The sequence below is a fragment of the Pteropus vampyrus genome, unplaced genomic scaffold (assembly GCF_000151845.1).
Source record: "Pteropus vampyrus isolate Shadow unplaced genomic scaffold, Pvam_2.0 Scaffold123, whole genome shotgun sequence".
Classification (NCBI taxonomy): domain Eukaryota; kingdom Metazoa; phylum Chordata; class Mammalia; order Chiroptera; family Pteropodidae; genus Pteropus; species Pteropus vampyrus.
The window spans coordinates 1,322,192-1,347,454 of NW_011888904.1; the positions used below are offsets into that span (position 1 = coordinate 1,322,192).

At 40.5% G+C, this 25,263-nt stretch overlaps 1 protein-coding gene across 1 annotated transcript in view; it reads left to right on the top strand.

Annotated features, from left to right (window-relative positions):
* Window positions 1–25,263, top strand: part of FRMPD1 (FERM and PDZ domain containing 1) — a 130,391-nt gene that overhangs the window by 5,560 nt on the left and 99,568 nt on the right. Inside the window, exon 3 of the mRNA XM_011366218.2 lies at window positions 150–274. The gene's annotated coding sequence lies outside the window, so the exon portion shown is untranslated. The remainder of the gene's footprint in view (window positions 1–149; window positions 275–25,263) is intronic.

A 25,263-nucleotide genomic window follows, 5' to 3' on the forward strand; every position in this document is an offset into this window, starting at 1 on the left:
GCATGAATGCCAACTAGGGCAGAAAGCACAAGAACCGGTTGGAAGAAGAATGACACCACAGGGAGCTGAATCTCCAGTTCGGCTATTCTAGTCCCAGCTCTTTCATTAATGAGCTATGTGACCTTGGACAAGTGTCTTCCTCTTTGTAGGCTCCAGTGTCCATATGTGTAAAATGAAGGCTTGGATTGGCTGGTCTCTAAAGTCCCTTCCAGGATTGATGCTCTGGGATTCTGCGATCAGTGTGAAGAGTGTGGACGCCAGTGGAAGGAAGCAGGTAAGTGTGCATTAGGAACATGTGGCGACCAAACCATTGGTTCCAGGTTAGCAGTAGTCTTCAGCAAAAGGAAACCAAGCTAGGGTAGAGATTTGTTTAAGTCACCCTGGGGGACAGAGACCTCTGGGGCACAAAAGCTCACCATTGTGTCTTAAGGATCTAACTCAGGTCTGTCAGAAAGGAAGCATTTCCAAGGATTGGAGTGGGAGTAGGTGGGTCACAGAGCAGTGGTAATTTTCACTTGATAATAAAATGACCACATTTGGGGAAAGTTTTGGTATTTATTGGCCAATAGTTTTGATTATTTTCTTTACACTGAAATTATCCAAAATTTAAGCATTGGAAATGATGCAAAGAGTACCACCTGGAAGTTGGCTGGGACAGGCATGACAGCAAGGCAGTGTTTTTGAATGGAACTGTGAAGCGGGTGAATTGAGATTATTTGGAGTTTGAGGATGTGATCTATCAAGTCATGAAAATTCAGAATTGCCTCAGCCAAGAAAAAAAAAACCCAGTTTATTTTGATGTTTGCCTACCTTAATTGGGTGGTAATGGCTTTGATAATTATATTAAAGACGACTTGGAAAGCATAGGGAAAAGTATATATTTGCCTAATTGAATAAATACAGCATAACCAACTGTTACTGGTTAATTAGATCTAATACTTGGTAGACTACTTGGGATGAGTAGAGAAGAAAATAACAATTTTTAAAAAGCTTGGGGATGTTCTTTTTGTTCATGGTTCACTGGTATCAGAATTTCTGAGAGGTGCGGGAAACTCATGTCTCTGTCCTGGAAAAAAATAAAGGAAATATGTGGGCACAAGGTGTGCTCAGGGACCAGCTTCTGGCTCAGGGCGACTCCTTTCGTATCTGGTCTTTCCTCTCTGTTGACCAAGAGTTTCTTCACCTTCTTAGAAAAATACTTATGTAGTAATTCATTTATTCTCTGTGTTAGCCATGGAACCTTCTCTTAGGTCAGGTGTCTTGAATGATGAAGAAGTTTTGAAAAGGTAAATGATCCTTAACTTCTTGAAGACTTTGGATTTGAATCCTAGTGCACAAAACACCCACCAAACGTTAATGTGGAGAAGTGTCATTTTTGGCCCTTGGCATTGAAGTGGGCCAGGAACAAAGAAAAGCCCCTCCTGGGAAATGAGGGAAGCAGCCAGATGCAGGGAGAATTAAGGAAAATCAGACAAGCTTTTCTTGGAAGAGGAGCCAAAACACGAAAGTAGTAATAGTTAAATTTATTGAGTATTTACTCTATGCCAAGCATGATTCTAAATCATAATTATCATGTTCAGAATTATAATAATAATTCTCATGCCCACCCTCTGAGGCACATTCTTATTTCCACTTTCTAAACGGAAAATTCTGGTCTGGAAGTGTTCAATATTCATCCAAGTTGTAGAGCCCGGATACTAACCCAGTCAGTTGGGCAGCAGAGTTGTTACTGTTAATCACTCATGCCTTGGTACATATACAACCTTTCAAGGTTGTACAACTCTCATTCTGTATCTCCAGAATTCAGCTTGGAGCTGAGAAGTTATCGGCTTTGCTGAAGTGTCCCCAAACTGAACAGAACCAAGCAGACTCAGCCTGTGCCCAAGCCTGGTACCCGGAGTCTGTGGGAGTCTCTGTTTGGCTCAACACAGTACTTGAAAAGTGGAATGCTAGAGAAGGGGAATGCTGACAGAAGCCCAGTCTAGCCAGCTGACATGGGATCATGGGCAGAATTCTCCCCCTCACTGCACAGAAATGGGCAGGAAAATCACGGGTACTCAGGAGCCCAGAGCTGAGGGATGTGAGGAAGCAGCCTGCTCATTCCATAGCACATACTGAGTACTCACTCTATACCAGCCCCTGTGTTGGGTGCTGGCCACTGCCAGTATAGAGTCGGATTGTGCACATTCCATGCCCTGCTAGCATCGGGAAGGGCTGCCTATCTGACAGGACCCCAGAAATTGCCTTAGGACTCCTGTCCCGCTTTGTAGGGGCAGACGAGATTTATTTTAAATCCTTTTGTCTCTCTTCGTGGAGTTTTAAATATTCAGCTCACTGCCCACTAACTATATTCAGAAGATGGGTTGTATAACTTTGAGATCCCTAAATGAACTTTCTGGATCAATGACGTAGGGCCTAAGATTGTGGCAAGGCTGTGTGGACAGAACTTGCAGTAGGACTCTGCAATTAAAATGATTAGAGAGATTGTTAGATAAGAGAAAGGAAAAGGAATGAAAGAAAGATGCCTGCTCTTATATTCATAAAACACTAGGACTATTTATCCCAGTAGAGAAAAGAGGGCGTTTATTCTCTGTGTTAGCCATGGAACCTTCTCTTAGGTCAGGTCTCTTGAGTGATGAAGAAATTTTGGTAGGCAAGAACTCATTTGGTATGATAATGATGTCTGATTTGTCTTCACAGTCCTAGTTTATGTTCGTTATGCTGGTGGCATTATTTTTATTGCCTTGTTCAACTCTAAAGCTGGTTTGGATGATAAATTTTATCATCGTGCTGCCATGGATAAAAAACACCTATATTTTTCTCGTGGGCCTCAGTACTGAATTTTAAGGCCAAAGAGATGTTGGGGTATAAATACCATTTGCTGACCTAGCCTTTTCCTCTGTTGCCACCATGCATGTATGCGGAAAAAACCCTTTCCTTTTCCCCCTTATCTTGGCTAGAAAAGTAAAAGGCTAAAATTTACTTTAAAAATTAATAGAAAACAAAAAGATATTTAAAATAGAAAAACAGACACAGGGTATAAATTCATTAAGTACTTGTCACACATCAACTTGACTGGCTCCATTTAGAGTTATCATTTCTTGGGTCTTTTGTTTTTCCTCCACCTGGAGTTCTGGAGCACATAGCCAGAGAGAAGCTGGGGTGGGGTACCAGTAAGGAACCATAGATGTGGGGGGCCTCAGCCCCTCACATGTCCTGCTGGACTATGGGACCCTGAGATGTTAGTCCTTGACATGTCCTCTCCTGACTCCTGCGGGGAGAAAGGGAGAAGAGTTATTTTCTCATGTGGAGGCGCCCCTGGAGATCTGCTTAAAGCATAGTCAGAGTGAGTGTAGCAATTATTAGAAACTTGTAAAAGAATCAATGAGAAGGAATGAAATTGGTGCTTCATGATGTTTAATTGAGCATTGCCCTGCTCATTAGCAACAATCAGTTCATGTGGCCTCATTTACAGATGGAAGGAAACAAGGATGTGGAGAAAGAGCCTTTCTTTTGTGTCCCTTCCTCTCTCTCTCTCCTCACTGGTGCATTTACCCATGTCTGAGTTGTCCTGCTGCCATTGCTAAATCCATCAAACAAGATCTGCAATTGTGGTTGACCTTAGTCATCTATTTGTTACAGACACATTTTTGGACTGTTTGAACCACTTCATCACCTCTTCCTTTTGGATACAGATGGAGATAATGAGGATTATTAATAGATAATTATTGAGCATTAGGCCTGTCATAGATGTTGAAGAGAATTACAGGGTCAAGGATTTATAGTCAAAATTCAAAGAGATGTAAAAAGAATGAGAAGCCTCAAACATTGTTTAGGTTTTGATGTTAGAAACTTATTGCTTCAAAGATCTACAAGGGTATAATAAAACCACACCAGCACTTGTTTCCATTGTTTCAACATAAAATAGCTAAAGATCACTGAATAAATTAATAACAGAGAGCAAGGGTGTGCTTTTTCAAGGAGGGTTCCTCTAAGAAGCTTGCTATTTCAGGAAGACATGGGGCATGGCTTTTGCGAATCAATGTTAAAAGAAGCCAGATGAACTTGTGTCCAGCAGCAACAATGCAGCTATTGAAATCAAGACAGAATAGTCAGTTAGTTCTCATGCTTCCTTCCATTTAAACCTCGTGTGTCACAGAGGCCACATGAATGGACTGGGAATGTCTTCCCTGTAGGGTTCTTGCTGGTATTTAATTTCTTCTGATAAACTGCTTTAGTCTCTGTTTCAAACTCTCTCTGAAACTTGAAATAAATTCTAGGTTGATTATATAAGAAACATGATATAACCTACCTGTGAAGACTGTTGAATGCATGCAAAAGCCTTCAGATTTTTAAACTTTGGGGGCTAGAGACCAGTTCCAAAGGCACTGCTATTGCTCAAGATTTTGTTTTCTTTTGCAAATCATGCCTGGGAACTGACACCAGAAACAACTTATCAATCTTAAAAGCAGCCACACTCATAACTTTATAGTATTGATAAAAATACCGACTGAGAGTATTTAAGTTTTAATAAATATCATAGTTAAAATGTAGTGAGGGCATATTGTGTGCTAAGTCCTGCACTGGGAGCTTTACATGAATTGTCTTGTTTATTCCTCCCAATAATAAGTATTATCATTTAGACATTATTATGTTATTATTCCAATTTTACGGATGAATATTATTAAAAACCCAACTCTCTCCAGAAGTCTTGACCAGACATATAACTGTCTGTGCAACATCTCTGTTAGATATTTAATAGGCATCTCAAGTTAAAAATGTCCAAAACCCGGCTCCTAATAGTTCTCTCCTCATTCTCCTGCCTCCATCAAACTTACACCCTTTATTCTTCCTCATCCCAGTAATGACAACTCCAGCCTTCAAGTTGCTTAGGCCAAAAACCCTGGTGTCAGCTTGACTCACCTCTTTCACTTACATACCACATTTAACCTGGTCAACAAATTCTGTTGCTGCACCTTCAAACTACATCAGAATCTGACCTTCCCACTCCTCACTCCTCCACTGCTACTACCCTGGTCCAAACTACCATCCTCTCTCATCTGGATGGTTGCAGTAACCTGCTTCTGCTCTTGCCCTCTTCAAGTCTATTCTCATAACAGATTGCTCCTGTTAAAAGGCAAGATCAAAACCTTCTGTGGCTTCCCATCTGACTCAGAATGGAATTCAAAGCCCTGACAATGGCTACAAAGCCTCAGCAGGGGCTAGTTTCTTTTCTGATCTTTACCTTCAGTTCACAGACACTGAATTTTATGCAAACTTCTGAGCGTATGTGAATCCGTGCACTTTTCTGGGGAGAGCCCATGTAGCTGTCACCAGGTTCCGGAAGGACTCAAAATCTCCCAAAAGCGTAACTGCTGCTTAGAGGAAGCCTTTTGCTTGAAAATCCAATGGGATTTTGGATAAGAAGGGACTTACTCAAATTATAAAATAATTTGGAGAGGATTTTTTATTTCATGAAAAGAATCACTTAAAATGTCTTCTGCCTTTACAATACAAGGAAATGGGTAAAATTAAATATACGCACCTATTTCAGTAGACTCTGTGACACAAGTGTATCTGTTCTAAGAGGAGTCTGAGTAAATCCCACTACAAGAAATTTACGTATAACGAAAAGATATTTGTGTCTCCAGCTAACAGTTCTCTTATTTCAAATATTTTCAAACCTATGTGCTTAGCTTTGGGCCTGTTGTGTGTAAAGTGTTGTATTTGGAAAGGTTTTTGACATATTTCAGCATACAGAGCTTTATGCAGAGCTTGGCATACAGCAAGCCCTTGATGTCTTTCTGCATGCCCTCGCCCCTTTACCCCTTATCCTAGAATTTTTAACATTTCACAGATCTGGTTTTAATGTGATTAAATGGACCCAAAGTGATTCTCAAGACCAAGGAGAGAGATTAATGGTAATTGTGGATCAGCCTAGATAATGGGTTCTTGAGTCAGTGAGACCCCAGCACTACAATTCTCTCCTTCACTTGGCACCAGCATGTGTGAAAACATGCCTAGGTCCTTGTCTTCTGCCTCATTGACCATTTATAGGCCTAGAAACCATGACCTATATCGTAGGGGTGTTATGTGGATTAACCAGTAAACTATAATTAATTGTGAAGTAAACGTTAATTATTGTTATCATCGTCAGTTCCGGTCTGGGTTTCTGCCCTGGAGAGAGAACCTGCTCAGACAGTGGCTCTCTGTGGGACTTCAGAACACACCACAAACTTAGGAGGGATGTGTCCTCCTTTGAAGTATGTTAGGAGTACTTCAAAGTATTTTAAAGTACCTGAGTTCACACTAGAGAGGTGTCCTGTTTGCAAGTGACTGCAGGGAACATGGTCACTGTCCCCAACTTCAGAAGGGCTGCCACTGGGCAGAGGATTTGGATTTGTTTTCCATGGGCCCAAAGGGCAGAACTAGGACCAGTGGGAAGGCAAATGTTAGCCCAAGAGTGGGAAGAACTTTAACGTCTGAAGTAGTTCAACTATGGAACCAACTGCCTGAAAAAGCAAGGCGTTCTTCCCAGTCATGGAAAAGTTCAAGCAAAGCTAGATGACTCTTTATTTTCAAATAATTTATCGATCAATTACCTGCCCTGTGCAGGGTATTGTCCTAAGTGTTGGAGGAATCCAAACATGAACTAGGCAGGTACTGTGCTCTTAAAGCGCTTCCGGTGAAAGTGAGAGGATGAAATCCATCCAACCATCTGTCCATCCATCCAATGAATATGTACTGAGCATCTACTATGTGACAGGCACTGGGGATGCAGCAGTGAACAAAACAAAGACTTTTGTTTCTCACCGGTGGTAGATGAGATTTACAACAAGAAACCCTAAAGCATAAAGTTAACATCACCTTTTGAGAATGAAATTAAGATGAAACAAAATCATTTAGCTAATGGGGATGTAATTATAACTGAAAAAGCTTAAGTATAACAGATCATATTATACAGTACTTTGAAAACTGTGATGACTTTTTTGTGTAAAAAGGATGATCTGCCTGGAGACAGAGTGTCAGAAGAAAAATATTTGTGAATTTGTTCCTGGCATTATCTGAAGACAGGATAGTCGACCAGGGACTGAAGATATCAGGCTGTCATAGCTCAGTGATATTGGCCATTGAGATAATTCAGCTCATACTCTTTTAAGCCCCTCTTCCCCTTCTCCTGGCTAACTCCTATTTACCTTTGGATTTTAACTTAAATGTAAATTTCCTGGAAAAGCCTCATCTGTATTCTGACAGTACTATGTAACTCTCCTTTATGACACTTATCATAGCTGTAATTTACTAGTTGTTTCTTAGCATCTATCTTCCCCACTTAGACTGGAAGAAGCTGCATGATGGTAGAAGCTCTGTCAGTCTTATTTAGCACTGTGTCTCATTGCCTGGCACACAGAGGCATTCAATAAATATTTGTTAAATGACTGAGTAAATAAATGAAAGACTGAATGAATGTGGTGTCCCAGGAAATTTTTCCTGTAAGGGAAGAATGCTCTGAGTAGAGAGATGACTTATTTCTGGAATTCTTGGAGATTTCACTCTTATGTCAGAATTCTAATATAAGATAGAAAATGAGAGTGAACAGGAAATGAGCGATGGAACTTCAGAGATAGAATAGCAATTATGGAAGCGGTTATAGAAGAGAGGGTACCTAACCTGAGTCTTGGATCAAAGACGGGATTTGGCATGTTGAGCTGAAGGGTAGAGGAAAAAAAAGTTATTCAAGCTAGAAATGGATAGCATGAGAAAGTATATCAACTTTGGAACTCAGAGTGTGTGTAGGGGAGGTATGAGACATAACATGGGGAAGGCAGGCTGGGATCCCAATGAGATAGGCAGGATAAAGCACTTGGACATATTTATCTGTTGGCAGGTTTTGCCATAGAGGGGATTCCTGAATTGAAAAGTGCGGGAGGTCTGTTCCAATAGAAATGGTGTAGATAGTGACAAGGATTTGATGACTCTAGAAGGTCAGCTGGCTGTCTCCCTAAAGCCTTCACAATGGAATTTTACCACAGTGATCTCACAGGATCCATGTTCTGGTCTTTTGTCTGCCAGGCTTGGCAATCTGATTTTTTAGCACTCAAGGGTAGATATAAGCTCAAAAGGCTACTATATATAAACAGGATGCTAATTTGGTAACTTACAAGGAAAATTAGAATTGCTGAAGATAGTGAATGCTCAAATCTTATAACTAGAACATTCTAGCCCTCTAAATAGGCTGCATATGAAGTCATTTTGTAATTAGGGATCAATTTATTAACTCACAATAAGAAATATAATTGACAAAAGATTCCCAAGTCCAGTGGTTTGTGTATTAATTTTCTGTAGGTGGATCTACATGGGAAGCCAAATTAAAATCAGGTTTGCTTGATAAGCTTGAAGTTAGGACAAGGGGAGATTATTAAAAGGATGTTTAGAGACATCTCACCTAGGCCTCTGTAATAGGAAGATACTTTTCACCAGAATTCCCTAGGTCACCTTCTTAACCAGATCCCATCTGCCCTGGATGGTATTAGATGGCCAATGACAAGTTTTGCTTGTCTGACCTCCTTTCCTTGCATTTACATGCTTAGCCACCGTTCTTTCTGTCTGATGCGTTCCTTTTGCTGTATTATATTTTCATCAGATTTTATCAAGTTCTCCTAGTCTGAGAACCATTCTGTTTCTTTAAGGTGACTTAGCAAATCTTTGCTGTAATCAATTATGTGTTGATGTCCTAGTTTAACTCCCAGAGGAAAATCTTATTTCTATTTCTTTCAAGATTACTCACTGATAACACTTTGCAGCCTCGAGATTCTAGGGCACCCTATGTTCCACATGACTCAGAACAATCTTATTTAACATTGTCAGAATTGCACAAACTAGATAAAACCTCAGTGATAATAATGCCTTCCATTCAATTTGTATGCTGCTTTGCAGTCACAACACATGTTCACTTCTGCTATTTTATTCCATCATTCTAAGAACCCTTGAGGTAGAGGGCAGGGATTGGAGTTGCTCATGGTCACACAGTTAATAAAAAGCAGAGACAGAGTTCAGACCTCGGGCCACTTTCTAGTATATCCCATTGCTTCATTATGAAAGAGAAGAGAGTTTTGTTTCAAATTCCACCTACATTGAAAAGAAAAATCAAACAACACTATTGTTTAATTTATGCAGTTGAAAGTCAAGCACAGAAGTCAGGTATTGAGGCTTAGCATGAAAGCCATGATTGAGAATTCCAATATCAAAACCAGGGCTGGTTAGCAGTAGATATGCCCAATCTGTTTCTTATCTCAAGGAGGCGAAACAGTTGGGTCGGACAAACCCCTGTGGGCAGAGCTGGCAGGATCAGTAAGGTCAAACGCCAAATCACAGACCAGAGGCTCATTCGTAAGCCCAGAGCTGGAAAAGAGTGGACTGGTGTCCCTCAGGGATATTGCCACCGAGCTGCAGGGGAAATAGGGCTGAATGACCCCTCTCAGACGTTCTAGAATCAAAACACTCTTTCCTCTAAGCACAGTTGGATATCTGATGATACATTCTTACTCTTTACTTCCTTGCCCCAGACTTTACACAACCACCTTACTTTATGATAATGATCATTGTTGAGCACCCCGACTGTGCCAGTTTGGGACTAGATACATTATTTTGCTCATAAGAAGCCTGAAGATTGTACTGCCTCCATTCGATACCCAAGAAACTGTAACCCTTAGAGGTTAAGTAACTTGTCCAAGGTCACTCACTAATATACGATGAAAATCAGGTTTTAAAGTGAGTCTGTTTGTATGTGAAACTCAGGCTTTTCCCGTTGTGCTCTGACCCTCAGCACATTTATATCAAAGAAAGAGATGTTACAATTTAGGCCTCTTTTGTCCTCCTGGTCAAAAGTAATGAGAACAAGAAACAGGAGAAATGCAGGAGAGTGTTGCATTCACTACATATTAGAGCCAGACTGCTTGGATTCAAATTCAGGCTCTACCGTCTGCCCTGTGACGTAGGGCAAGACTTGCCCTCTCTGTACCTGATTCTTTCTTGTAAAATGAGGATAATAATAGTACTCATTTTATAGGGTTGTTGTGAGGATTAAATATGTTAATATAACTACAGTGCTTAGAAAAGTGTCTGGCACATAGTAAGTTCTCAATAAAATTAGCCGTTATTATTATTGATTAAGTTGAGGTCTTGATCTCAGTCTAGTCTTCCTTAGATTCTGGAGACACTGCAGCCTCATTAATTCCATAGTTCTAAGCTATCCCTTGAAGTGGGTTACTTTTTAGATGGGTCATCTTAACAATTTTATTGGATCATCTTAACAGATCCCTACTGATACAAATATTAGACCTCATCCAGAATTTTGGGATTACACCATGGGTGGTCCCTACAGTTTGCCTCTGCTGTACTTTCGTCCCTCTTTTCCTAGAAATGGCTGCCTAAAGTGACTGAATTTATTGGAGAGTTTCCCTATTGTGGCTCCCAGCAGCCCTCTGGCCTTCAAGTACTCCAGAGAGCCCATTCTTTGCGTATTTTGGGGCTAAGCAGGAACCCTGAGTCTTCCCAGCCTGTGATGTTCCAAATACCTGAGTTGGCAGGAAAGGGTGAGGCAGCCCCAGTCGGCTCCAGAAAGGAAACCAGGTCTGTCCACACAGACAACTACAGACCAATTAAAATGGTGCATGAGCTAATTAAGGACTGCAAATTAGATGCCACATAAATGCCAGATAATGATGGCCTTGGGGAGGAACCTTCTATGACTTAGAGTTGGATGACTTAGGTGACAGGATTACAACAAAAAAGACAAAACTCCTGAAAGACATACATTCATACTTTCAAATGGAATCTTTAATACAGTTCAATTTTAGAAATAGTTATGAAACTTAATCAGGGCTGGGAACAGGACTGGATATTATAGGGACACAAATGGGTGACACGTAGTTCCTGACATAGGGGTGTTCTCTCTCTCCACTGCCACTTTTCACCATCACCTATAGTTCCTCTCACCTGGACTGTTGCAATCACTCCCTAACTGGTCTCCCTATCTCTTATCTTTCCTCAGCCACGATCCATACAATGCAACTTTGGTCACATATCTCTCCATTCAGAATGGCTTCCCATTGTCTATACATTAAATGTAAATATCTTACCAATATTTAAAGGTCACATGGATTGGTCCAAATGAACCTTTCTAGGTTTTTCTCTAATTACACTCCTCCCCTCCACCATATCCCTTACATGCCAGCCTTATTGGTCTACTACAGTTCCCTCACACATGCTTTCTCCATTCTCTCCCCATCCTCTCTGACTCACTAGAAGGCATAGCAGGCCTTCCCTTTCCATCTCAGACTAGAGAGATCTCGCTCACCTTTCAAAGCTCATCTCCAGTGCCACTTCTTTCCTAAAGCATTCCATGATGTTAGCCTCTTCTAATGGGTTGTCATTGATCCCCATGTTATCCTTCATTGCACTTGATTCATCTTTCTCTATGTCACAGAGTTTTCCTCCTGAGAGTTCCCCAAGGAACTGGTCCTAGGGTTGGCTTTGTCATTTTCCTCTCCCACAGCATAGCTAGGACAATATTCATGTGGAATGAATGATACTGAATGGAATGCAGGAGATAAACCCAGCCCAAAGTGACTAATACAAGCCAAGATGCCACAGGGTTCTATGACAGACCTCCAAAGTGAAATAGGATTTGGGTTGGAGTGGGGATGAATATATTCCAAACAGGGAAAACTGGGAAAGGTTTCATTTTTTGATATAAACCTTCCCTGACTTCTCTTCCTCTGTGGCATGGGTCCCCACTGTACCTGCCCTCCTCTGTGGTGGTATTCGCAGCCCAATATTTTAATTTTATGTTTATATATCTGATTTATCTACTACACTGGAAGATCCTTGAGGGTAGAGACCAAGTCTTAATCCCTGTTATATTCTTGTACCTAGCCCAGTGCTTGGCACATAGCAGGTGACTTAACAAATATTTGTGAGAGGAGGTAAAAGAGGGTGGGAGGGAGGAGGGAGGGTTTATTCATGTAGAGGTCAGGGAGAGTGGAAGCTACAGAGAAACTGAATCCAAAGAGGTACAGTCATATGTGGGGGTGCCGCCATACTGCCATACTGTCTGGTGGATTCACTTACTATGATGAAGGTACTCATTTACTACATACTGCTTTTTGTAGGTGCTAACACAGTAAATAAGAAAAAAAAACCCTGTGTTCTTAGATTCCTTTGTCCCCCTCTTCCTCACTCCCCTCAATCCTGGAATTGGTGCTGTGATACATTCCTCAATAGAAGTAATTAGGAGGCAGTTGGCAACTGCACTCCATCCCAACCCTGTAACAGAGGGTCATTGTGATTGCTGGAGATTTCATTAACACAAAGACCAGTCGAATGACTACTTAAAGTTAAAGTAGCCCTTTAAAAAAATCAAAGGCTTCCAGATGAAACAGAAATTCCTTTGCCCTTGCTTCTACATAAAATTAGGAGTGGAACATTCATTTTTATCTGCCTCCAGGTAAGAGTACCTTAGCTTAGTAGAAGGAGCAGTGGCTCTGGCATCATTGAGAGCCAGGCATAACTATCAGTTTTGCCACTTACAAGGCACACAAGTAAATGTTAGCTATGGATCACCACGATTATTTTAAAAAAAAACTTTGAGATAAGGATTCAAGAGCTTAGCAAAGTAGACGATTGTTATATGATATTTCAGAAATCCTAATAGATGTTCTGGCTGTCTGGTAGAGCAGTTTTAGAGCACTTGATATTCCTGTAAACTCCTGTTTTTATTTTATTCCATTTATATGCCTGTATTTATATGCTGCAGAAAGTATGACATGGTTATGCTGTGTCCTTAGTAATAGTTAATTTCCTTACTGGCCCTTCTTTATTCTCAGCTTGTTTCCTACTATCTCAGGCCCCATGTACTAGGAACACGTGAGAAAGCACCTTCTTCACTATAACATTTTAAAGAGTGTGTGTTTGCAATAGCTTCTCAAGAAGTTTGCAACTTGAACTTTGAAGAACTCAAATCCAAATAGACAACATTCTAATACTATGCTTGTAAGATAATTTGACATCCAATGTTTTCATTGTTGACTGTAGTTTTTTATTTTAATTTTTCTCATTTTGCTTATTATCCATTCTGGTACAGAAAGTGAAAACATTTTCTCACATGTATCTACAACGATAGCTGGAAATTTGTGGGGAGGGAAGAATGGAGAAAGAGAGAGAACAATTGATTCTTCATCATACCATTTAATAGGAAGGTGAAGAACAGAATAAACTACCAGGTAGAGAAAGGAGGAAGGAGCAGGAAAGATCTGCACTAAGGTAGACTTTCAATAATTGTTCCTGGAATACACGAATGAATTGTAACAGTGTTTGACTGAAAGTTCTCATAGAGAATCAAGACATAATAGCAATCAGATACCCAAAGTCATGGAACAGACCAGCCAGAAGAATATACAAAAAGGAATTAGCAGAAAAGTGGTTACATGACTCTTGCATTCTCTCCCACATCAAAGGTTAAAAGGTGCCACTGTTAAAAGCTTTTGAAGAGGATTTCTTTGAAGGGAGCAGCAAGTGTGATAAGGTCTACTACTGGCCCCAGAGGGTAAGGGATGTGAGTGCCCACCTCACCTCACCTACAGAAACAGGACCAGTCAGAGCTTGAGCTGTGTCTCCTGCAGTTGGAGGCCTGAGGACTGGATCTGATTCTAGGTCTGAAATTAATGCAAAAAGAGTAGGGCTGGCTAATGCTTTGGCAGCAGAGCAAAGGAGGTTGCTGCTGCTTCTGGATTGGCCAACACTCCCAGAATTTGTTCAGGCAAAGAATGCTCCATGGAGCATATGGGGCCCTGAAGGAGAGAGCCAGTGTGGGGAGCACCTTAGATCCGTTTGGTAGGGAATGCATAGCTCCCCAGCTAAGGAGACGCTGGTTGAGAATTGCAGCAATTTCTAGGGCATGGGTGAAAGCTCCTGCCGAAATAGAATATTTTTGCTCAGGTTAAGGAATTCTTAAGTGAGAGACCACCAGGGTTGATGGAGGGGGCAGGTCTCTGAGGAAACTCACAATACCACATAAGAGAAAGTCAGTTTTCAGACAACTGCTAGGCCTAATGAGGGTGACACCATCTTACCAGGGTCCCAATCAAACAAGCACTTTTTGCTCACCTTCCTTCTCCTCCTCTCACTTTTTGTCCAGGAGGAGTCAGGAACTCTATTTAGCAGGATGGGAGGGTAAGGAAGGGAAGAGAAGATTACAGCCTGGTTTCCCGCTTGCTGAAAGCCCACTGAATGAGGTTAGAAGTTTCTATTACTACACGGATGTGTATATTTTAATTTACTGAATTGAAACTAGTTTATAATTGTGACTTAAAGTGAAGGTAGGACTTTTGGCTACTTAGGAGTGACCACCAAAGCCTAGGGACATGTTTAAGTTTATATCTGGTGGCAGGGGAAAATCTCTCCACATTCTACCCCTGATAAGGTTAAAGAACAATAGAAGCTTTTTATTATATTCCATGAATTTTGGTTATTCAACTTACTGGCTACAGACTAAATATATGAACAGATGGATAAATGAATGAATGAGTAATGATTATATTAAGATGCACTGATTCAAACTCGGGCCTTTTAAAAATTGAATTATTCTCATAACGTTTTATTACCTTCAGAAGGTATGTACTTGTAGGTGGCAGATTATTTTGTAGCTCTTAGCTATATCAACATCCTATGTTGAATTAACACCACTCTGCATGTTTCCTGTTACCTCAAAAGCTGTAGCAAGTGAAGAGTGTTAGCAATGTCTACTCGTTAGGCCCCTAACCTCCTCTTACTCTCTTACTACATGTATGACCTGCTCAAAACTTCAGCCAGCTGTTCATGAAAAAATGCTGAGAATGCATTCATACCTAGGTGTAAATGAGTTATAGAGTTGGCTATGTGCTTATTTCCAAAGACATTTTTGCTTTAACAGTAAAAATGCCTGAGTTCAAAGAAGTGATGCATTCATGATGGATTTGGGGGCATCTGCAGCAGGCAAATGTCAATAGAGATTTCTTTGGGAAGGGGCTCCCCAGGTCCCTGGGAACCATGCTTGGTATGATTCATAGCTCTGGGCATCTGAGTGGCTGTCCAGATGCATACCATACTCCAGCTGCACTTGTCTGAGATGGTGAATGCGAAATCATGTTATAAATTATAACTGTACCACACAGATGTGAGCCAGTATTATTATTATTGTTCTTTAATAGCTGCAACTGCAGACAACAGACTTGAAAGCTCTTCTTAAAAGGTTAGTTACCCACACAAATGCCCCTGCCGTTCCTCTCAAATTATCTCCTTATAACTGGAATTTCTTGAGCATCCCAAAAGGCCAGAAGCAACCCTCACACAATAAAGTGCTAAAATTAAAGGTTTAGTCCCTCCCCAGGGCATTTCTTCTTTCTCCTTGTCTACTTCCACCTGTCTAGAAGCATTTCTGCTTCAGATCCTATCAGTCCCATCTCAGAATTGAGGCAAAAACCCTTGCCTGGCCTGAGCTTTTTTGTGTGTTAGAAATGATAAGAAACAGCTGTCCTCGGATTTATGCCATCATTCCTGTTATGATTCAACCATTCAGCTTGTGGCAGCAATTGTGTATTAGATGAATGTCTTTCTAAATTCAATCACCCCAAAATAAATACATTGCAGTAGCCTCATTAAACAAAATTGGATGCAAGGAGAGGATGGGGCTGATAGGAAATGGGAAAGAAGTAGACTATTTCAAAGCTGCACACATCTGATTGCTCTTCAGAAACCTCTTCTAGGTTTGTACACCTTTAGTACATTTAGTTTTTTTTTTTTTTAAGATACTTATATATACGTACCACTTTCCCCCCAGGAGACCTTTTTAAAAATATCATATGATAAAATAATATATATTCCTACTAAGATGTCATACAAAATAGGCACACATGCAGATGTGTTTATATGCAGCATCTCCCATATTTAGTATGCATTATCCAGCTTTTTCAGCTGATCATTCAAATTATTTCAAAGTCAAACCACACAATAGCCACCATGTTAGGTGCTGAGAGGATGTTAAATTGAGTTCATTCATGCATTCATTCTTCCAACATGTATTTGCCGAGACCTACTCTGTGCTATGTCCTGTGCTCATCGTTAGGGGACCACCGTGAACCAGACAGCCTTTGGCTGGGAAAGATGCTTAGAATGGGATGTGGGAGAGGATGGACACAGATAACTATACTGAGAGGTTCAACGTGCTAAATGACATAAAAAAAAAGAGATGCAAAAAGACCCAGGAGAGTTTAGAAGAGAAAGTGGTTGTTTATCTGGAAGGAAACAGAGAATCTTCAGTCAGGAGGCAACATTTGGGCTGGATCTTGAAATCTGTGAATAATGTTAAAGTTAATACTTTTCTAGGCAAAGAGAACAGTGTAATCAAAATGAAGATCATTTTGGTAAAGGGCTGAGAACAGAGAGCACAGATGCACATAGGGAAGCTGTAGATAAGACTGGGCACACAGGTGAGAGCCCTGCATGCTGGGCTAAGGCTTTTGAACTTCATGCTATAATCACTTGGGAGCCATTGCAGGAATGATATAATCAGAATTGTGCACCAGGACATTTAATCCAGTAGCAGGCAGGGGATAGAATTGATTGGAGGTGGGAGACTTTAGAGATGGGAGTCCATTTAGAAAATCATCACAAAAGTTCAGGCCAGGAATAAACAAGGGCCCCAGGTAGAATTGTGGCAAATAAGCACTGGAGAAACAAATATTAATTATTAAAAGGGAAAAACCAACAACTTTGTGACTGTGGGTGTTTTAGGCTCACTGTGCTCCTCTGGGGATTAGACTTATTTTTCCTGGTTAGGGCTATGTGAGAGAGAGGCTTGTATGGCTCAGATTCCAGGAGGGAAACAGAATCTGAGGTGGTTCAAAAGATGGTAATAAAGACACTATTTGTAGAGGTGTGGGTGGGGTTAAGGGAACCAGGAAGGGTTGGTAAGTAAGGTCCTCAGAGATTAGGTGTTAGCACCCCTAAGGGTCAAGGGGAGGAAATAGTATTACCAGTTTCCAATGAGAGCTGGAGCCATGGAGGTGCTGTGGTCTAGGAAGGCCAGTCAAGGGAGCAGACTCTTACTTTTCTCCATTGCTGCCCTTTGGTGTGCTGGTTCCTTTCACTCGTCACACTTAACTGAAAAGTTGACTAGGTAATGCAATTATAAGGTCGGACTTCTTCTGGCGCAGAGCAGGGGGAAACGTGAGTAGAAATGCATATGAGGGAACAAATGGAGAATAATCAATACACAGTGCTAAATGGTGCCATATATTTGATGGTATTTAGTGTCTTGGAGCTTCTTAAATCCTAGGGATTTCAATATGATAGTTTCCAATATGATAGTTATCACACGCTTGATAATAAAAGCTAGTAATAACATCTAAATAACGAAAGGTGAAGGCCAGGCTTAGGCACATAAGTTAACCATTAAATTTCAGTTTATCCATTGGACAATATTAATTCCTGCTGTGCCTACTTTGTAAGGTAATTCTGAAAATAAAGTGAGATTAACAGTTGTAAAACTGTTTTATAAATTAACTTTTGGCATAAATCACTAGAAGGATGTGAAGGATTGTTACTGTCCTCTTGTATCATGCCTCTTTAGTTTAGATCTCCACCCCACCAGCACAGTGTCTGGCCCAGAGGGCTGCTCAATCTACGTTTGCAGTATTGAATTAACTTGAATTCTGGACCCACACACCCTTTCTCCCACAATTCACGCACAACCTCTTTCAATCGGCTTTGTTACTGTGGGACTTTTTACCTTCTCCAACATATTCTACCCCTCTAATAACCCATCAGGGAAAAAAGAAGACCATTCAGAATTAAAATAATTGAAAATGATTAAACTTTACTCTATCAAGGGAAAGTTCCTTCCTATGTTCTTAGAGTGAGACATTGTTAGTAGCTTTGACCAAGTATTCCAAATCTGGACATGGGATTTCTTTCCTGAATTTACTAGTTCCTTTCACAGCCAAAAACTGCTGCACACAACTGTGATTTGGAGGAGGTAGCAGTTTGAAAGATGAAAAGCTCTTCCAAGCGGTATGAAATCTCTAAAGCCCATGTGTGAAAAGACTCAGTTCTTGTATTGCAATGGCTTTTCTTAGTCTGGCCCTTAGGGATAGGCCCTAAATGAGATTTTAGCCTGGTTCCATCTCTAATACTTAAGATTTTGCATTCGGATCTCTGATTTTGCCGAAGTACTTAGATGAAATGCCGGCAGAGAGCTCCCTGCTGGGAAGTCACTTGAGGGAAGTCCCGTGTATTGCTTGCTATTGCAAGCACAGGGAGATTCATGCACTCTCCGGACTACTCCCCATTTGCCTGTCCCAGACATCGGCATGAATAAGTCTTCCTTGAACTCTGGGCAGTTCCTAAATGCTTAGGGGATCTGTTGTCCCCTGTCCTGAGGTCCTGTTTGATATTATTGCTACTAGAACCAAAGGACGTGGGGAAAATGTGTACATATCAGAAGGAATTGTAGGTGTGGAGCATAGAGACAAGATAATTAGGGTGGGAAGTATTCACCCTGAAGCCATCTCAGAGTGAGGAAGTAGTCTTTTCCAAAGTGGACATCTCCTGTGTCCACAGCTTTGCCCTTCCAGGCCTGGAGCTTTGCTCCTTCCGACTAGGTTGGCTGTGTGAGCAGTGCTACTCAAAGTGTGGTCAAGAGCAGCAGCAGCAGCAGCATCACCTTGGAACTAGTTACAAATGCATATGATAGGTCTCGGCAAAGACCTACTGGTTCAGAATCTCTGGTGGTGATGGTGGGGGGTGACCCTGAAATCTCTGTTTTAGCAAGGCCCCTAGGGGATTTGTGTGCACTTAGAAATTTGAGAAGCACTGGTTTAGAGCACAGATACTGCTTTGCTGAAGAGTGTGAAGATCTTGAGAGAAATCATTTGCAGAGGGGTGACTGTAAGTTTGTTTTCATTCTCTTTGATGTAACAAAGATGCACACAGAATTGGGCTTTTATTGTCATTGTATGTTCATCTTCCAGGCCACTGCTAATCTAATTTTTCTTACATTTGCCCAATAGTTGTTTATTTCAGTTCCGAGGTCCCAAAGAAGCATAATTCTTTCACTCTCCACTCTCAACTCCAGTTTGAAAGTATAGTCCTCAAGGCCCTCTCAATACCAGCTCAATTTCTCTACCTCAGTTCCTTGAGTTATGGAATTTCTCTGGTCTTTCTCCTTCCTGGCCTATGTTAAATCCCTAAGAGACCTCTTTGCTCTTTCTTTTAAGTTTTTCTTTTTTGTTCTCTACCTTCTTCAATTTCTGGAATAATAACTCTCCTGACGGAATTTTATTTCTTACTCTTTATATCTCTGGCATCTTCCCACATTGCTGCCCATGAGAGTTTTAAGACTTAGGATCTTCTTTAACCTTCACTCATCATTGGGTTTCCATTCTGAGCAACTCAATTTTATTTCTTCATGCCTTCCCCAAAGTAAGTTATTCCTAATCTCGTTAATTTGGGGATGTTGGGTGGAGGAGGATATGTACTCAGGCACTATGATAAAGTTGCCAGATTTTGATTGGGAAAATCCATAGCCTATTTCAGCTGCAAATTAATAGGAAGCATGAGATTCCTTCCTAAGTCAAACCAGGCTTAAACTAAGCTTAATTCAATATACACTTATTGAGTGCCTGAATATTGAACAGGATGTGTATTAGGTGCTTAGGAATAGGCCCATGACATACAATAACACAGTTAAAAGCAGGATAAGGCTCAGACCAAAAAGAAAACCTACTACTGGCAGACCCCAATTGCACATAGTAGAAACTTAAGAAAATCTTTTAAACGAAGAAAATAATTTTCAGACTAACATGCCTTCGGTTACGTATGTCTTTTCACCTAATTGCTGTGAATTTGGGTTTCCGCAGAAAGCATTTGGTAGTGTTTTTGTTGCAAGGCTGGGTGCACCCATGCTTCCAGTCCTACTTGTCTTCCTTCTGCTTCTGTGATGATGGATGGGGCAGCAATGGGATGGAGTTTTACTGGAAAATGTGAAAGAGACAGTTGGACTCAAGACAAAAGAGAACTTGTAAACATATTAGTCTTTGGGGAGATCTAACTGCAAATTGCTCTGAAGAATGTAGATAGAAAAAGGACACGAAAAGAAAGAGTGAGGAAGGAGGAATCAAGTTTTAAAAGCAAACAAAAATTATAGCTTAGATTGGATGGGTTTGTTTCACTAATAAACCTAATGACCTAAGAGGTTTCATTTGATTATTAGCAACTACATTTAAATTTTAAGTAAAAAACTTAAATTTTCGTAGGTACAAAGTGCTTATTGGACCCTTTATTGCTCCTCTCTGGGTTGGCAACTAATGCAGCAACCTGAGGGGAGGCCACATGGTATACCATAATGAGAAGGGACTTAGGTCCAGGCCCAGCTTTACCATCATGTCAGTGTATGATCTTTGGCAAGCCCCTTCCCTTCTTGGTGCTCCAGTTTCTTCTCTGTAAAATGAGTAGTTTAGACTAGGTCAGTGGTTCTTAATGTGTGGTCCCTGAACCAGCAACATCGGCAGCATCTGGTAAATTGCTAGAAATGCAAATTCCTACTGCATCAGAAACTCTGGGGTGGGGTCCACAAATCTGTCTTTTAACAAGCCTTCCAGGTGATTCTGCTGCATGCTCAAGTTTAAGACCCACTGGATTAGTCATCCTGTGTTTCTCTAATGAAGTAATTGAAGCATACGCAAAGCAGATGTAGACAACTGAGGCAGATGTTGGTGCTCAGCTCTAGGGCATCAATTTACAGATGCTTGGTCTCTGAGTGTTGTAGGGCTGCTCTTATAAGGAGTGGGTTGAATCACAGCCCCACTCTTCCCTTCTTCCAGGGCCAGATGACCCACTGTAGGCACAATAAGCATATGCCCAGGGCACTGGGAAGGCAGGGCCACTCACCAACATTATCTTTGTATGGAAAAAAACTGATACCTGATGTTTCCCAGAAAACATTAAAGTGGTCCTCATGGGAAAAAAATCAGAACTTTGTTAGAACTCTTTGTATTTAATTTATAGCTTAGTGCTTTTTAAAAAAAAATTTTGAAATTCTCAGGGCAGGGATGGGGACATGATAGAACTTTTTAAAACAGGGTATTTGAAATTCTCCATCTTGCCTTGCCTTCCTTCTTGCATTTCCATGAGGAAGGCAGGAAGTCACTTACCATACTCCATAGACTCTAAGAAGCATATCTTTTTTACCTCCGAGATTGGGATTTTATAATGGACGAGGCCTTTATAAAAGAAATATGGTATATTTTTAGCACCGTTGATGTCCTAAGAAGCCATTCTTTGTCAGGCTTTCACCCATATCCTTTTCCGAAGTCTTAAGCTCTTTTATAACCCCTGTCTGGGATTAGAGTTCATGGGCAGTGTGCACCATGGTTAGGCATTCTGACAAACTAAAGCAGAGGAGATTTACTTGGTTCCTCGTAGGGTTCCCCCAGTTGCGGTGGCCCCTATGTTACTCAGTGCTGGGATAAGCTTGACTACTTTTGGGCAAAGATTAATGTTCTGGAAAACATTGTAGTGGGTGGACAAGGCCTTACACGCACAGCCTGCCCTTAAGGAGCTCGCATTCTAGTGGACACAACATAAATATCGATAAACAATAATAAGGTAATATGCTAAATGCCATAAAAGAGGCAAACATAAACTTCTCCTAAAGGGGAAAATGTGTGTGTTTTTTGGGTGCGACTTCACAGAAGAGGTGACATCTCCTGGGACTTGAATAAGAAATCACTAATTGGAAAAGGAGAGCAAGCACGACACATTCAAAAGCACTTAGGGTACACTTAAAATGGGCAAATTTTTTTATCGTATGTAAATTATACCTCAATAAAGCCATTTAAAAAATTTTTTAGAGAAAGTGCTTAGAAAAGTGCAAGGTATATTTGAGAAACAACAAGGAAGTCTTTGTGCCCAGCGAAGAGGATGCTTGTATGAGTGATGCGAGGAGGCAAGAAGGTGTGGTTGTAATCTGACTGAAATTTTATTGGTCATATTGAGAAGTTAAGGTGGTCAGGAATTTAGGAGAGAATGTTGAGTAGAAAACAGAGATTTGGAAGTCGGCAGAATAGACTGTGAAGCTGTGGGATTTGTTGCTATCCACCAGAAAAAGTTGCTGTCATTTAGCACTAAATGTAACTCGAATTTTCTTGGCAGCCCAGGCAAAAAGAAATGTGTGGTGAATTCAATAGCTTTCATTAACTGACAAAGGGAAGCATGTCAGTTTGCCAAAAGAGACAAATTATTTTCCTATTGCTATATAGTAAGGAATTTCTAATGTGCACCTTAATATTGGGATCTTTGAACAAAACAGTTTAAAATGATTTCACAAATTTCACATTTCTTTATACTAACTCCTGAGTCCATGATGGCAAGTCTGTGAGTCATCTCTGTAACTCTAGAAGTTGGGGATCAGTAAGTACTCGTAGAATGACTGAGTGACTCTCCGTAGCAGTAGGAGGCATGGGACTCAGGACTCTCTGCTTCCTGGTGCTGTGCTTAGTCATTGAGATCTCGCAGGGCATCACAGTGGTAGTGGTGGGAGAGGACACCCTGCAATTAACTCATCATGGGACTTTGGATTAGGTTCAGCTGCAAATAACAGAAAATCCAAAATAATAGTGGCATTAACACATAATGGATTAATTTTCTCTAATGCACTTTCACAAAGTGAACTCATCCATGTCACCAGCAGCCAGATAAAAAAAACAGAACATTACCCAGAAGCCCTCTTGTGCCTCCCTCCAGACACTAGCCCTACCCAGGGTTGGCTACTATATTGACCTCTAACACACAGATCAGTTTTGTCTGCTTTTGTACTTTATTAAATGAAATCATGAGTATGTACTATTTTCGTCCAGCTTCTGTTTAACCTCTTTTCATTGCAAAATCATATGCAGATACAGAAAACTGCAAACAAATATGTATTTTAATGAGTTCTTATAAGGGTTTTATATAATGAATTATTGTAACCTAGGTCAAGATAGAGAACTCTGTAAGCCAACTCAGAGGCCCCTCCAAGTTCAGTATCAACTCTACTCCTCAAAGTATCACTCTTCTGACTTTAAAATGATCATTTCCTTGCATTTCTTTAGTTTTAGGACTCAACTCTGTATTGCTAGACACCAAATTTTACTCATTAAAAATGATATGTCATTTATATCTCTTTTAATCTAAGCCACCTTTCCACTCCTATCTTTTTCTTACAATTTATCTGTTGAAGAACCTGGGCCATTTGACCTGTCGACTTTCGCACAGCCTGAATTTGCTTATTCACACTCATGGTGCAGTTCAATATATTTCCCTGTTCTTTGTATTTCCTATAAAACTGACAGTATCCACAGAGGCTCTACAGACTTGGGTTTAATCCCACTGGCAAGACCCTGAGTGGCATGGCGTTCTTTTATCATAGGGCACATAATGTTTTATTACGTCTCCTAGTGTGATATTAAGAGCTATGGGACTCAATGCCAGGATCCTCTAATTCACTGGAAGTTGCAAAATGGTGATGTTCTGACTCTATCATTTCTTATTCACTTCTAAGTTGGGATACTTTTGATAAAGAGATGTTTCCCTTCGTTGACTATTTTTTTACTCAGAGGTGGAGTCAGCCAGCTTTTGAGAGCCAATTGTGCACATCTCTTCCCAACCCCGTGTTCACTGATGTCACATTGGTAGCTTCAAATTGGCCATGGTAGGAGTATTTACACCATGGAAATTGGCAAATGATGTAAGTCAGAGCTTCCTCCCAGGGAGCCAGTTGTTAAACATTCACAAGCACACAACAGGGTATGGTTCACATAGGAAAGGCAGGAGAAATATTCGAACTCTTTCTATCTTCCAGCTTTTAAGATAATCAATTGGTTCCCTAGCATCCTCCAAAAGTGGCCAAATAGGTTTTTTATATATCATTATGAATTCATGGATTTAAACATATTGGATGAGTTCAATCCGGTGCACTCACTATTCTCACCGAGGCTCAGATTGTACAATCTTGGGCTAGTGCAGGGAAATGATAGCTGGGGCTCTAGCAGCTATTCATGCTCATCATTTATTTGAGTTTATAGCTACCATCTTACTATTTGCTCTCCATTTGTCCCACTTGTTTTATATTCTTTTTCCTTTTGTTATTTGCCTTATTTTGAATTAATCAACTATTTTTTATTATTCTATTTTTCCATATTTGAACTTCTTAATTATACATTCTTTTATTATTATTTTAGTGGCTACCCTAGCAATTACAACATATATTCTTGACTTCTTATAGGTCCAGACTGCTTTTATCTTTTTGTTTCAGTCTGTAGCATAGTTTTCCACCTTCCAGGTCACCTCATGGTCCCAATGGCTGCTAGAGCTCTACATATTTGCATCTCAGGCAACAGGAATAAAAGGGGGAAAGGCAAAAGGGAGCACTCCATTAAAGAGTTTTCTTGGGAATCTCTTCCCATGACTTTTTCTTAAATCCTAATGGGTACCTTTATCTAACTCAGGGCATACCAGGAAGTATAATGTTTCAGTTGGGCACAATATCTAGGCTCTGCTACAAAGGAGGAAGTGCAGAATGAATATTGGTATGGCAATGAGCAGTTGCAGTCTTGCTTTCTCTAGACCTCATCTGAAAAAGCAAGCAATTGGATTAGATAATACCTAAGGCAATTTAAGATTTCTAAGAAGAGTCAAAAATACTTTTATCTCTCTGCTTTCTTAGTAATTTAAAGACAAATAAGCAAACATTTCTCCTTAATGAAAATTCTGTATTACCTTTCTAACCTTTCTAAAACTCATTTTTTTGTGTTGCGAAGAAAATTCAGGGTCAAAATCTGATATAAAAGTGAACAATTGAACAAAGCTTTCCATCTGGCTCTGGGAAAGAATAATGTCCTATACCTTCTTTCCCCATCTTCTATGATGATTTGTACTTTGCCATCAAAAAATATTTGAGGCAAGTGATTCTTTGCATAATTTGGAGAAAGATTATTGTTCAGGTGTTTCAGGAATGTGGCAGTATTAGAGCAATACAGCAATCTGTCTGTGGATAGGGATGGATGGTGTAGGTAAAAGTACAAAGAATTATAGACCAAGAACTGTAGGGCCCAGGGGGACCTCATACATCATCTTATCAAATCCTTTCATTTCACAGGTGGACAAACTGAAGTGTGAACTGGGCTATGGGGC